General features: G+C 38.8%; 2 pseudogenes; one reads left to right on the top strand and one right to left on the bottom strand.

Annotated features, from left to right (window-relative positions):
• Positions 1 to 2706: 2706 nt before the first annotated feature.
• On the bottom strand, positions 2707 to 5698 carry LOC140932071 (phospholipid phosphatase 2-like; annotated as a pseudogene).
• Positions 5699 to 13776: 8078 nt separating this feature from the next.
• LOC140930790 (uncharacterized) overlaps positions 13777 to 14444 on the top strand; it is a 51221-nt pseudogene continuing 50553 nt past the window's right edge.

The following is a 14444-nucleotide window of genomic DNA, read 5'->3' as shown; positions in this document are numbered from 1 at the left end:
ATCCTTTACCTGAGAATGTGAAACAACACTTTAGGGATATCTACCAGAGCTTAAAATTGCATATGGAGTTTCACGGCTTTGGAAGGGATGCTGCTGCCGACATATTAAACCTTAGAGAAGTGGGTGAATATCTTGAATTGGGTGCAGATGACGCGCCAGAGATAGAATGTGCCATCGACCCTGGGAGCAAATTGTTGGAAATTGTAAGTAAGCGTAAGACAAAACGAATTCTTGGAATGAAATCTCGAAATTCTCTGCCAGGTTACGCTGCATTTTCCTTGTTAACTGAGAACACATGATCAAACATACTAGTAAAACTGGGTAACTTGTAGGTACTCAGATCTTCATATAGTGCGAGTCTGTTGTAAGCAAAACTTGCCCAACTGATATTATATTCAGGCTAAAATCAATTGTGAAAAATTACATGGCAGCGAGAAGCTGGTGTTATTTTTTAACGCCGTATGGTGTCGTTGCCACTGACTCCGTTATGTTATTCCACAAGCTAAAACATAAGGAAAGTTTTCCACATTTTCACCTTGCAGTTTCACATTCACACCCCATAAACATTTTTTCAACTTCAGTTTAGTCACATGGGCATGGATCGCAGACCGAAAAAGGTTCGCAGACGAAAACCGCGCATCAAAGAACATGCTGGAAACTTGAGTATGGGAGATGACAAAAGTTTGGTCAAGTTAAACTGAATCAATCCCCAAGGAAAAACAAATAGACGTCGTAACAAATTCAGGCCAAAAGATTTCAGTGCTAAAGGTTTCCCGTCGTATCAATTCAGTCAGTCACTTCTTTAGGCCTCTTCAGTTATATACAATTGAGAATCTCTTATTTTAAACAGAGCCTGAAAAAAGCAATAATGAGCCTTCAGTAACGGCAAAAGAGAAAATAAGGGAAATTTACCCTTTTTTTTTTTCATGCTGCATAACAGCTATGTCCCCTATTTCAGTTTTCTTTTTTAATTTCAGTTTAGTATTATGGCAGTTTATGATGGACAAAACCTGGGCAGCGAAGAACATGCTGATCTAGTATGGCAGATGGCGACAGATTTGTTGAGATATCTAAATAGACCTCTAGAAGGAAGGGATAGACGGCGCAACAGATTCAGGTCTAAGGTTTTGACCAAAGTTTCTCTGAGAGATGAAAAGGAGAAGAAAAAAAAATGGTCTGCCGGTTCATCAGTGGCAGTCAGTCACTTCTTAAGGCCTCTTTATTTATACAATAGAATTCGTCATTTTAAACTGAGCCTGAAAAGAGCAGTGATATATAACGAGCCTCTAGAAACGGCAGAGACGAACGTTGAATGGCAATCTGAAGCATTTGGGGGAGAGGGGTATGAAAGATCAAAAAGACCTTGCCAAACCTGCCAGTCAAAGTTCCGGAACTTACAGTGCTTCGGTGAAAGCGACCCGCGTGAGTTCAGTTCGGCTCAACGTGCCGAGTATTGTCCTATCAACCAACATCTCCCCCAGAGACCACGCCAGAAGATGAGATTACACGGCAAGAGCTTGACACTGCCCTGGGACAGTTCCGTCAAAGATGTTGGTTTCTTTATGAAGACTTTGGAAATATTGCACAGATTTGCAGGGAAGCGTCAAATTTTGGAGACATTGAACACCTCCGCAATGTATACGAAGAGCATGTAAGAGACAGTGTAATCATTTTTGGTATAAGACCAGAATTAAATGGTAGTTTGAGACCAGCGTGAAGAGTTTTACTCTCTTCAGGGTAATAAATAATCCAGGTCTGAAGAGAAGCCAACTGCCAGAACGCTGGGCACCGCGGCCCCTGAATAGCGACAGCGGAATTAGCGACCCACCATGACGAAACATGTGAGTCACTTTTTCACACAACTATAAATGACAACAATCACCGCCTTTATAAGTTATTACCTGCACCGCACGAATCTACTTATTCATTACTTAAGGCGCGCACGACCTCTTAACATGCCAGGTTTTAAAACCGACCATTTTAAGAATACCTTTATTATCTTTTCATGTCTTAAAGCAATTAACTTTTAGGTCAGAGTTTTCGATTTCGCAGGTTGTATTTCTATAACTTTTTTTAGCATCTCATTTCTTGTTAGCTTTTTTATTCCTTTTCATTAAGATAGACTAGTTAATGTTTAGAACTATAATTTGATTTTTGTAACCTAAATACGCAATTCAGTTTTCGCCGAACTGCTATGTATTTATGAATTAATAAACTTCAAACTTCAAACTTCAAACGCTACTACTTAGTAATTAATTATTTGTACCTGTACTTGTAATTGTGACCTATTTTATCCTTTAATTTCCTCTTGTAAATTATCTAGCTCATTACAAGGACTTGACCATAGGTTAGAACAAGAGAGGATATCCTCTCTTCAGTTAGAACTAATAATAATAATCAGCAATCTAATGTCAATATCAAAACAAGTAGCCCTACATGGTAGAGAAGACTAATGCCGGCTTATGCTTGATTAAAATTTCTCACAATTTTTTGTCTTGTTTTGTTTGTTTGTTTGTTATTATTTTGCAAAAATACTTTTCCTTTGGTTAGAGGAACTTGTCCAAAACCGACCTTTCTCGATCTCCTAAAAATAACTACAGGTAAACTGAATATCGTTAAGCCGGCTGAAACTCTAAATTACACAATTGACTGATTTGATGCACCTCATATCCACGAAGGATATAAAGAATACAGATCCCAATTAAATTCAGACGAAAATACTACATCCATACGGTTTCTATAGATAGTTGCAGTGTGATTACACAGGTCAGTTAAGTATAGTAAAAAAGATGATAAGTCTGCAGATCTAACAAGCAGTTTCATTCATCTGAGGCAGACGTTCGCTGTTGTTGCGGCAACAGTGTGTACACTTTTGGCTTGCGGATTCGAATAGCAAAAAGCTTCAGGATCTCGAAAGCCTGCAATGAAAGATAAAAATCCATTCTTTATTCTCTTACATATTCGCTGGGTCACGAAATCAATTCCAGATCCCAAAGAGATCTGACACAGAGGGAAAGCGTCCTGCGCCGCGGAGTGCTCGTCACTTTTTTTTTTCTCTCTGCCCATACGCGACTGACAAACGACGCAAACGACTTCGTTAGCGTAAAAAGTCATAAAAGAGAAAAACTTCTGCTCGTTAGGCATCTCTCTCGGGGTTTCTCTCTATCTCGAAAAAGAGCAGTTTTCAGAGGAACGAAAGTATCAGATGAGAAATAAATACTTCAGAAAAGACAGTCAAGTTCTGGGACGCGTGAGCAAAACTTGCAGCAAACGAGGCAGTGCGGGAAGGTTGTAGAAGCAGGTTTGATTACAGCAAATACAGGGCCAGACTCACCACAAACCATGCAAAAATGGCTCCAAGTACAAATCCAGCCAGAACATCGGTTAAAAAATGCTTGTTATCAGCAATTCGGCTCCAGCCAACGAACAGAGACAACGAGACAGAAACGACCTGCAGCAACGGCTTGAGTAATGTGGTTTCTGTCCTCACAGCAGCTTGAAGATACAACTAGGGAGATAAAGATCGACGGTTCATTTTAGGAACATACAAAAAAATAATAATAGTAATAATAATAATAATAATAAATAAAAAAAGGTTGAAAGGAAACAATCCGTTGATCCTGTAGGGATTCCGAGCCGATTTGAAGGATTATGCTTTTTTCTTTAGCCTTTCAGTTGACAGGCGCAAAAAAAAGGGGGGGGTGGGGCGGAGAAAAAAACAGAAGAAAAGCGCTCAATGGCGAAAGAGACAGTAAATTCCCCTCTCCTAGTTTTCCCTTATTGTCCATCCCCTTTTGACGTCTGCAACTCAGACCAGTTTTGTTCCATTGAAATTCCTACGGTTTTCTGCCTTTTCTAAAAAACGTGAATCTAGGGAGAGACCACAGATTTCCCTGTGTTAAAATGATCTGGATAAAGGAATAGTTTTGATGGTTCTTTGGAAATTATTTTTATGTCTTGGAGATGTTCGCAGAAACTTTCAGTCAGTTTTCTCCCCTCCTGTTCACTATGGTTCCAATATAGTTGGCTCGGCAATAAACTGGCAATAGCGTGTAGTCGAGGCTTGTTTATAACCCTACTCGGTTGCCTTGTCTTCAAACTAGTTCCAGTTCACTGTCGAAAATATGAAACTGGTAAGCGTACGTTGCTATAATTAACTTACCGCCAAGAACAGCATGCCATACATGGAAATAGAAGAGTGTCCAGACGGAAAAGACATACTGCGGTGAAATAATTAAGGTTATTACACATTGTACTCATTATCTGTCCTCTCACTGGATGAGAGCCTACAGCTAATTTTGGAAATCAATGCAACCTACAGATTAGTTAGTTATCTGCTAGCAGATAACTGACTAATCTGTAGGTTGAGCGTGCAATGCATGATTTCCTATATCAATACCATCAATTCAGTTTCCTTGCGACGGTGTGTTTGTCGTTATTTTCTTCAAAACGATGTAAAATAAAACAATTATCTGATTAGATTCGGTTTTTGGGATATCCTAAATAATCTAGGGCTCGGTAAGTGTTATCAGCCTCGGCCTTTGGCTCAGCTGATAACACTTACCTCTACCCTGATACCAGGGAAAAGAGGCCTCTGATAACAGGGTCCTTGGCAAGGAATTTCACGAGTTTTACTCCAAAGTAATCACATTGTTTCATACCTGGCAAGTTTTATTTAAAAAAGATCCCCGGTGCACACATCCCTTGTAACGTAACCTTGACGACCAGGTCCAGCTAGATTAGCCTTGCATGCAGCCATAAAACTGGGTCTCAGACGGCCTACCGTCAGCTTGGAAGGGTCGGTCACAATTTGGGAAAGAAATCCGCCAAAAACAAACACGAAGATCAATGAAAACATGCTGCAGTAGAAAAGGGAATAGAAAGGGAATGAAAACGATATTCACGTCAACGTGGATCGCTTAAAAAATGAGTTCACTTTAAGCGAAATAAGTCTTCCTTCTTTCTGTTTTCAAATCATTTCGTACAGGTTAATGAAAAAGTGCTGTGGTTTCATTTGTTTTCCCATATCGATTTTGTTTTCTCGCTTGGTATCGATTGCTTGGGCTAACGAACTTGTCTGGCCTATTTTGGTAGTTCTTTTTTTCCTTTTGTGTAAGGTAAATATAATTTTTGGCACTAGAAACTGTGATATTTTTATTTCAAAGACGGCCTTAAACCTGTCAAATTAAGGACTTTAACGTCCAAAACGCGACGGCAACAAGAACGTCGCTTAAAAAGTGAATTTGCGTTCCCCGTTTCCTACCCACTTCCTTTGTCAATTGTAGGCGAACCCTCCTAAAGCAGAATTTCAAGGGACCATATTTAAGCTCGGAAACAGAGATAAAATTTCGTCGTTCCTCGTTTACGTTCTCCATAAAACGCGAAATTAGCCATTTTCACATCGTAGTCGTGCAAAAACGGGAAATAAATGTGCAAAAAAGGGTGATGCACGTGCAAAGTTGTTGATTTGCTTATTAAACCTATTGTTTTTATGACGTTCTCGTTGCCGTCCTCGTCGTCACATTACACCCGATCCTGAAACGAAGTCGGTTATTTTCATCACACGCATATGCATCGAACTAGTAATGAGTGGTAAGTAAAAACACTTGAACATCTTACTTGGTAACCCAGGGTTTCAAAGAAAAAAAACAAATGATTCCGGTTCTTCATCTTCCTGATCGTTCTCTGACCTTCCCATGTTGTTAGACACCTCCACAATGAAGATCTGTTCAATGCAATAGTACGCAGAATGGTAACATTTTAAGTGAATTTTCTGGGGGCGTCATTCTTTTGTTTGTCAGCTTTCAGAAGGAGGAAAGATGTTGTATGGCGCGCTAAAATATGATAACAGCGTGATCTGGAAAAAGGGGCGGTGGCGGACGAATAAAGGGAGAGAACCCTTTCTCTCCCCATTTTCCTCCCGTCTTATTTTCGTATTGGTGCTTTCTCAATTTCGCGGACTCGACTAATATCAGAACCTGGAACAAGCTATTGCTCCTTCAGCTTCTCCAACTTATAGTTCCCATATGGGGGGGGGGACGTGGGTGGGAGACGTGGGTGGGGGGGGGGAGGGGGCACGGGGGTGGCGATGAGCTGAAGGAGCAAAAGTATATGTCCAGCCAAACATTAAATGTCACGTCACGTCATTTTTATTCAGTTTTTTTTGGTAACTTCTTCAACTTTTCTTACAATGGCTGAGCCAGTAGTGTTCTTAAGATGTTCTTAAATTATTCAATTCTCAGCCTTGACTTTCTTACAAAAGTCTAGTATTCTTCCAGTTTCTCAGCAGCTAACGGGCAACGAAAGTTACCCGATGTGCCTTTCATCACTTAACGCAATTTGGTTAGGGTTGTATATATAGCCTGTTAAGAACAGTTTATTGGAGCATTGCAATCAGTCTTTCCTCTTTTGTTGTCCAAAATGATTAATTATATTCTGCACTAGTAAACAACTAGAAAGATCACCAACTATGCCAAAATTTTGCTCCCCAAACGTTTGATCAGCGAGCTCTTACGTTAAACACACTTTGCAAACTACAGCAGCCCTAGCTTATGGGCCGTTGGACAAGTAATATGTTTTGAACTACAGTATTTCTGTTTCAGTCGCCATGTCAGTTGTTAGCTAAGTTTGATTAGTTATTCAGTATACATGCGATTTGGTTGACTGGCTTTTTTTTCTAGAAAGTAATTTGCTTTAAAATTTTATAAGAATAAACAGTTAAGGCTTAGAGCTTCCTTTCCAGGGATAATGAAGAGAGAGAACTTTTTCATCGTACTTTGTCAGACTATTCCACACTTACACACCTCTGAGAAGTGTGGAACTATAAAGTAAAGAATGCCAAGGGTGTTCATGACTGGGGGAAAGTGCGACAATATCCTTACTTTGTCAGACTACTCCACACTTCCACACCTCTGAGAAGTGTGGAACTAAGTAAGAAGTGAAGAGAGTCTGGATTTCATGGCCAGGGCTGGACATGGCTCTGATGACATCAATGTTTTACCCACTTATAGCACAAGAGATAAAAGATAGGTAAAATAAACAATTAAATACTGCGCTTTACTTCGTATTTTTTTTTTCGCTAAAAATGTCTATTTCAGAGACCCTAAATTTAAACATTTTCTGGGGGAGCCTGCCCCCCAAGCCCCCTAGTTTGAGCCACCTTCAGCCCCCTTATACCTTCAAACTCTCAGGCAATGCCCCTGGCCATGGCATACAAAGCTTCCCTTATACCCTGGCCATGGCATACAAAGCTTCCCAAAAATAGTTTATTGATATAAGAAACTTTTATAGCCTCCTTCAGATAAGGACATCACTGTCAAAAAGGGAAAAAATCCTGGAGTGGACTCTTTCTCAGCATTTTGGGATAACGGCGACTGTACACAAACATCTTTATTTGTTGACCTTTTAAAACGTGGAGTGACAGATCTTTATGTGTGTGGATTGGCTTTTGATGTGTGTGTGAAAGAAACAGCCACAGATGCTGTCGGACAAGGCTTCAAGACTCATGTCATAGTGGATGCTTGTAGAGGACTGTTGCACCTGAAGGAATTGCAAAAACAAAAGAAGAATTTGTAAAGAATGGAATCGTTTTACTAGAATCAGAGAAGGTAAGGGAAATTTTAATCTTTTCTTCTGTGTGTGTTGATACACCCAGTGTGCACTCACACACTCACCGCTGCACACTTGTGGGGACATTCATATGAAAACACACCAGGAAAGTGGGGTCTGTTCAAATTATGGGGACATTTCCGAGTCCCCACTAAAAAAGTCCTCTTAAATAGGTAATTCTTTGAAAGTACACCCTCATAATGAGGACCCCCGAAGGGTCCCCGTAAGTTGGGTCAGTAGAACACACAAGTTGAGTCCCCACAAGAAGGTAAAAAACAGACCCTGCAAAAAAATTATTTTCTTGCCCTGAAGCACATTAAGAGATGCCCAAGAAAACCATTAAGACACTTACGTTAACGAAAAAAACATCTTTTAGTGGTTTACACACTACAATTCTACATAAAACACACACACTGTGTGTAATGCTGTTACAGACTCCATCTGACTTATATTAGGAATTACCGAGTGTATTAAATTGAAAACAACTTTAGCGTTTAATGCAAGTATCTTTATAGCTTTTTTGAGCGCCTCTTAAAGTGCTTTGTGAAAAATAAATACTTCTCTTCAGTTTGTTGCTTTTTCACCTTCTTGTGAGGACTCACGGTGTGTGTGTTCTGTGAACCACAGTTAAAAGCCGACTTTTTAGGGGGGGGGGGGGTCCTTTTTATGAATAAAACTAATTTCAAAATACCACAGCCCACTACAGACCAAAAGCAGAGCCCGTTTTCTGTGAAAAATCTTAATAAAGAGGTGACTGATCATCATGACTATTATTCAATTATTATTATAACCCTATCGCCACACAATGCAGGAAATTTTGCAGAGTATTAATTGGGTCAGAGCCTGTGACCTAGGATACTCCAAATACCATTATTATTATTATTATTATTATTATTATTATTATTATTATTATTATTATTATTATTATCTCGCAGTATAAAATGTTAGAATGCTGTCCACATTATAAGTAGTATAGGGCGCATAACCTTACCTACACCACTTGACAAGCTACACTTAGAAGTAGAAAAAGTGCGGTACGAAACCTAATACAATCCTAACATACACAATGATATGATTCTCTCCACTTAAAAAGCCAATTTAGAATAGTGTTAAATTCTTATATATACTCTGTAAAACCTACGCAAAGACATGATGATATAATTATCTCTACTCAAAGCCTATTTAGAATAATAGCAAACTCTTATACATTTACGTAAAAACATCAGCAAAATACATTGTAGCAAAAAAATCTCAATACAAAATTATTGTTATTATTATTATTATTATTATTATTATTATTATTATTATCCTCATTTTTACAACCACAGGAGGAATGGCGGATGAGTGTCTTTAGTACCACAGCAGACTTGCGGAGCTGATCACTAATAAGAAGGGAGAAAGTTACTCAAGCGCAATTTCCTGGATAAGAGCCAAAGTGTTTATCACCACCGTACGCTCTGCAATACTATGCTTGAGAGGCTCAAGATCCAGAAGACAACAGCTAGACTTTGTTGACTCAGATTTACAGATCGAAAACATTAGAGCCTACCTGAATTAATCTTTAAAACATTTTATAGAAACTTTTTAATTTTAGAGTAGAAAGCGCTATTTAGGAATACGAGTTTTTATTGTTTTTAACTTGTTTCTTTTTAATATCAGAGATGGATAACAATCAGTACATGTTTCTACTAACGGACTCATGAGGGGTCCTCATTATGTACATGTAGGTGTACTTCTAAACAAATAGCCACTACATGAAGTGCAGGAGCTGTTTTACGAAAGGTGACACTGTGTCTCAGACCAACAAAATAATAACCATAATTCTTCTGTTATTATTATCAACATTATCATCATTATTATCATTATTATCATTATTATTATTATTAGTAGTAGTAGTAGTAGTAGTAGTAGTAGTAGTAGTAGTAGTAGTAGTAGTAGTAGTAGTAGTAGTAGTAGTAGTAGTAGTAGTAGTAGTAGTAGTAGTAATGGTAACAAGAATGAGTGCGGTCCAATTCGGTCTGTAATCATACGAGTGATTAACAAAATCGGACGACCGCGTAGCGGGAGTCCGATTTGTTTAATCACGAGTATGATTACAGACCGAATTGGACTCCACTCCACACGAAGTTCTGTTACCAATTAATCATAACTTTAACAAAATTTGTGATATATTAGGCTCTTTTTTTTTTAATCAAAACACAAGAAATTCCGAGATTTTTTTGCTACCAGTGAAAAAAAAAAGCCATTTAAGTACGCGCGTGATGGCGCGTACTGTCCAATTACTTAGGCATGACGCGTACTGTCCTATTTAACTGTCCTATTAAGGCTGAAATCAGGGCAGTTGATAGCCAATCAGATTTAAGAATTTTGTTATAGTTATGATGATTATTATTATTGTTATTATTATGATGATTATTACTATCATTTTCATCATCATCATTATATTTTGTTTTTCCTTTTATATGCACTACCCTTTCTGTACATCTCCTATGAAGTGCCATTAGTTCTGTCGGTGTCCAGACCTTGAAGGCACTGATCACGAGGGAAAGATGTCTCTTTATTGACAGAACTTTGAGTAATACGTGGTTTGTTCCAAGGAGACAGATTGATCTTCTGAAGTTCCCAGATGTTGCCACTGCCTTACGTGATGGCCCCAGTAAATAAAGTTTTCCAGTCCCTTCTTTACAACACCTCAGATGAGGCACTGATGACAATTTGGTACCATTTCTGTCTCCATGACCCAGTAATCCCCAGATCTCTGTATTTATCTACAGTTTCTCAAAAACCTTAATATGAGGTTTTCTTTCAAGCAGGAATGGCACATCGATGACCACGCATCACTTGTTTAATATCATGTCCAGCTGCTAACTTTACGTCAGAATTGTTGGTTACTTATTATCTCTCTGTCAGTATGGATTGGCATGCTCCATAAAATAGTAACATGATCTTATCAGTTCTCAGAGTGACGTTTTAGGATTCACACCACAATTAGTCACCATAAGTTATGAGCACTTTCTTCAGAACTTAAAATCAAATCACTCAGCAGTACTCAGGTAGCTAAAATTTGAAATCGTTTCACTTGTTTATACATTTTGTTCTTGAAACTTATTTCAATTGGTTTCAAATCATTGCTTTATTTCCTTTTTATCAGAGTGATCGGGCCAACATTGACGATGATTCGAAGAAAGAATTTAAGCGACCATCCGAAGCTATCACAAAGCGAGTCAAGGTAAGTTTCGGATATTCCTTTTCTTATTTACAATCAACGAACATATATTGCAATGAACTAACTACAATCCTTTAATAACTAAAGCTACGGTAACAAACTGAATGGTTATGTTAGTACTCATACGTCCTGCTTGCGCCACGTGGTTATGTTAGACACCAAGTTCTCGTTCTCGTATGACAATCAACTGGCATTGTTTATTGTTTATGCCAAATGAACAGAGTGTATATTATGGCTGCAAGGCATTCGAGATCAACAGAACATTTCTTGCTGTTGTGAATAATCATCCATCAACTGTACAAGTAGTGAACAGACAATAGAGTTACGAGCATTCCCGATTGCTCCGAGATACTTTTTATGACCATATGACCATTTGGCAGAAAACCACGCATCTCTCTTGCGACAGCTGCGTTAAATCTTCATAATGCCAAGAGTCTTTAACCGCAACGGCTTTGTGGTGTGTAGAATAAATGTTATGAGCGTTTTCAACACATTTTCGAGCCGTTCAGAACCAATGTTGTTCGCTTTCCAACCGCAGTGCGAAAGAGTGTAACACAATTTTTGTCTTCGCCTTCCCATGCATATGTTTTGTCTATCGCATACAGTCGCGTGAAACCTGCTTTAATTACGGTCGCGAACCGAACTCCGAGAGCGCTCTGTAATGAAATTAGTCCTCAGGGGATTTTTGCAATTCTTGGACGCCGCCCGCCGCATGCTTGCGCTCTTTAATTGTAAGTTGGTTGAGCCACGTTTCGTCCGAGACAGGGGCGAGAACATTTTCGACGATAGTATAGTATCATTGACTTTAAACAATTCCAAAACGATACGCTGTTGGGATTTAGTCCTCGGTGGTAGAGTTTCAGAGATTTTTCAGTCTGGAATGTTTCCCTGTTTGAGTCCAGGAGTTTTTGTAATCAGTCAAGGTTTTGTGAAATTTCTCCAGTAACTCAGAGTTAAAGGGATAGCGATGTTTTTGATTTTATCACAAATTACACGAGAATTTCATTCCATAAAGCTCATTTCTACAAATCTATACGCTCTATTTTCACATGTGAAAAAAAGCCTATACAGCCAATCAGAATGGCGTACAGGTCTTTCACGTGTTGGAGTATAACCAATAACGATAACGTGAAGGCCTTTCCGACACAATCAGAATCGTGCATCGTTTACATTCAAATAGCTTTTCAGATTTGGCGGCTTTTTAGCGGCGTCTCCTCCAAATTTTTCCTGCGAAAATGTTGAAGGTGGAGGAAAGCTCTAGATTTGTGTGGGTTGGTTGCTCCCTACACGAGTTTGTACAGCATCAAAAAATAAGAACACATTAAGCAAAACACAAAGAGATGTTTTGTTGCTTAAAAAAATTTAGTTTCAAGGAACGAGCTGAGAGAGATTGTAGCAGTAGCGGCCGGGCAGCAGCAGCAAGAGTAGATATTACTTAATTACGAAATATTAATATCATATTTACAAAGTCTTCCTGGGAGTGGTGATTTACACGCGAACCTATCTGCGATTCATTGTGTAACACTACTTACTTACTTACTTACTTACTTACTTACTTACTTACTTACTTACTTACTTACTTACTTACTTACTTATTTGATGCCCGAATAGGTAAAAAAGAACAGGATTAAAACTTTTGAGTCATGGGAAGCAGAAGAGTTTAACCAGGGAGTCCCTCGTCTGCCCGCGGGCCGGTATACTTACCGCGAGGTTTGTAATAGAGCCTGACAGTTTAGTTTTCTTTTTATGATCTGAAGCATCTCAGCTGCCGGAATCCTAAATCATGTGAGTGTCTAAGATTTTAAAGCGGCACGTACAGCACCCGATTCTACTGAAATATAAGGGTATTATGCCTGATGCTCCAGGTATAGTATTATCCTGAAGTCAACATTATGCAAGCACTTTCAGTTAAAAAAAAAAACGGCAGAAAAGAAATAAACATCATTAATTAACAGAGAGATATCCTTGTTCGCTCTTTACTCTTTCGTATCTGTCCACCGTTTTAATTTTTTTTTTCTTTAATCCATAATAAGTTTTCATTTTCTTCTTAGTTTTTCACGTAGTCAAAAAGAAAAGAAGCTGTTGTTACAAAGAGGAACGCTGTGAAGGTACGAAATTTAAAAATACTTTGGTATGATCAATGATGATAATGCGTTGTTAGAGGTTAGAGGTGAATAACTGAAATCTTTACCAGGACTGGACCTTTGAAGCCAGCTATGGTAAAAATGTAACGAAAAATTAAGACTTTTGCCAAGATGTAGTCGCAAGAATCAGCTTAAAAAATAAGTTTCCTGCAACGAAGCCATCAAACATGGTACATGGAAAAAGTAGGACTAAATGTTCAGTTTTGGTCACATGGATTTAAAAGGCAGCTTTTTCCTGGCATGAAACAAAGCTAATGTTGTTAATTTTGCCAACCTTGAAAACGTTTGGTAAATTTATCGGTAATTGAGGTAAACCGCTCTGTCAATTCTGGAACACCATGGAGGTATAAACAACGAGACATAGGGCAAGATACATGGAAATTTCCATGTACCTTGCCATGTGTTTCATTGCAGGATACATGGAAATTTCTACGTACCTTAACATGAATAGCGCAGGAAGGAAGGTGGAAATTTCCATGCAAAACACATGCTTTTTCATGTGTAGTGCAGGTTTTGCTTTTCACCCGCGTTACATGCTCTTTGAGACAAATTTTACCTCATGAAGTGACTCTTTGTCAAAATCTAACTTTTTCTTTAGAACTCTTACCACCCTTACTTCGTTTTTGAGGCTGATTTTTACCATAACATCGGCATTTTACTATATCCCTTTTTTTTTTTTTTTTTTACAAAAACAAAAATTTAATTCGGTGTATGCAACCTCCGTAGAAACTGAAGAGGACTGAGAAGCAGAAGTGTGGGGAGAAAAAGAACTCAGACTTGGCAGGGCAAATAACTTACATGCAAAGAATGAAGCGTACTTGTCCTCCAGTGTATAACATCGCAATCAAGGAACCCATGTCTTACAAATGTCCCCCAAAATTGAGGTGTGACAACATCCCTGGTGCATTCAGACCACCGATGATTCCGGTGGGACTATGGTCAAATCGCGGTACAGTTACAAACCGAATGCAAGGTACGGAGTTTTTCTGTTCTTGCTATTTGTCGTTAATAAACTGATTTAATATATGGCTAGTGTTTGTAGCCGATATAGCGCTCGCTGTGATTGGTTAAGTGCTGGGGCATTATTCTCCATGACCACTTATTGATTACGGATTATGTAAAATTCAAAACGCTGTGCTGTTCTAACAGTTTTTAACTCGTGGATACGCGAAGACGGTAGAAGCTGGGCCTCCGATATGCAAATGTGTCACTCAGTCACTCGGATGTAGCGCCGAGTTGGTTAAGATCATTTCATATCCAGCAAGCCCAAGTAGAATAATTGTTTTATTAAAAGCTCTTTGACGCATAATTGAGAATCTGAACAAACAACGAAGTGAGAGAAAGGAACTCAGATATCAGGTTATTTATCACTTCATATCCCGGGAGGGACGGGGATAGGGGGGAACTCCCTTATTTGGGCTATACGGGGACGGTCCACTGGACAGGGTACGGTTTTTTGGCCTCGC

Source organism: Porites lutea, chromosome 3 (assembly GCF_958299795.1).
Source record: "Porites lutea chromosome 3, jaPorLute2.1, whole genome shotgun sequence".
NCBI classification, from domain to species: Eukaryota; Metazoa; Cnidaria; class Anthozoa; order Scleractinia; family Poritidae; genus Porites; species Porites lutea.
Note: the sequence above shows the minus strand (reverse complement) of the source record. Positions and strands in the feature narration are given on the sequence as shown.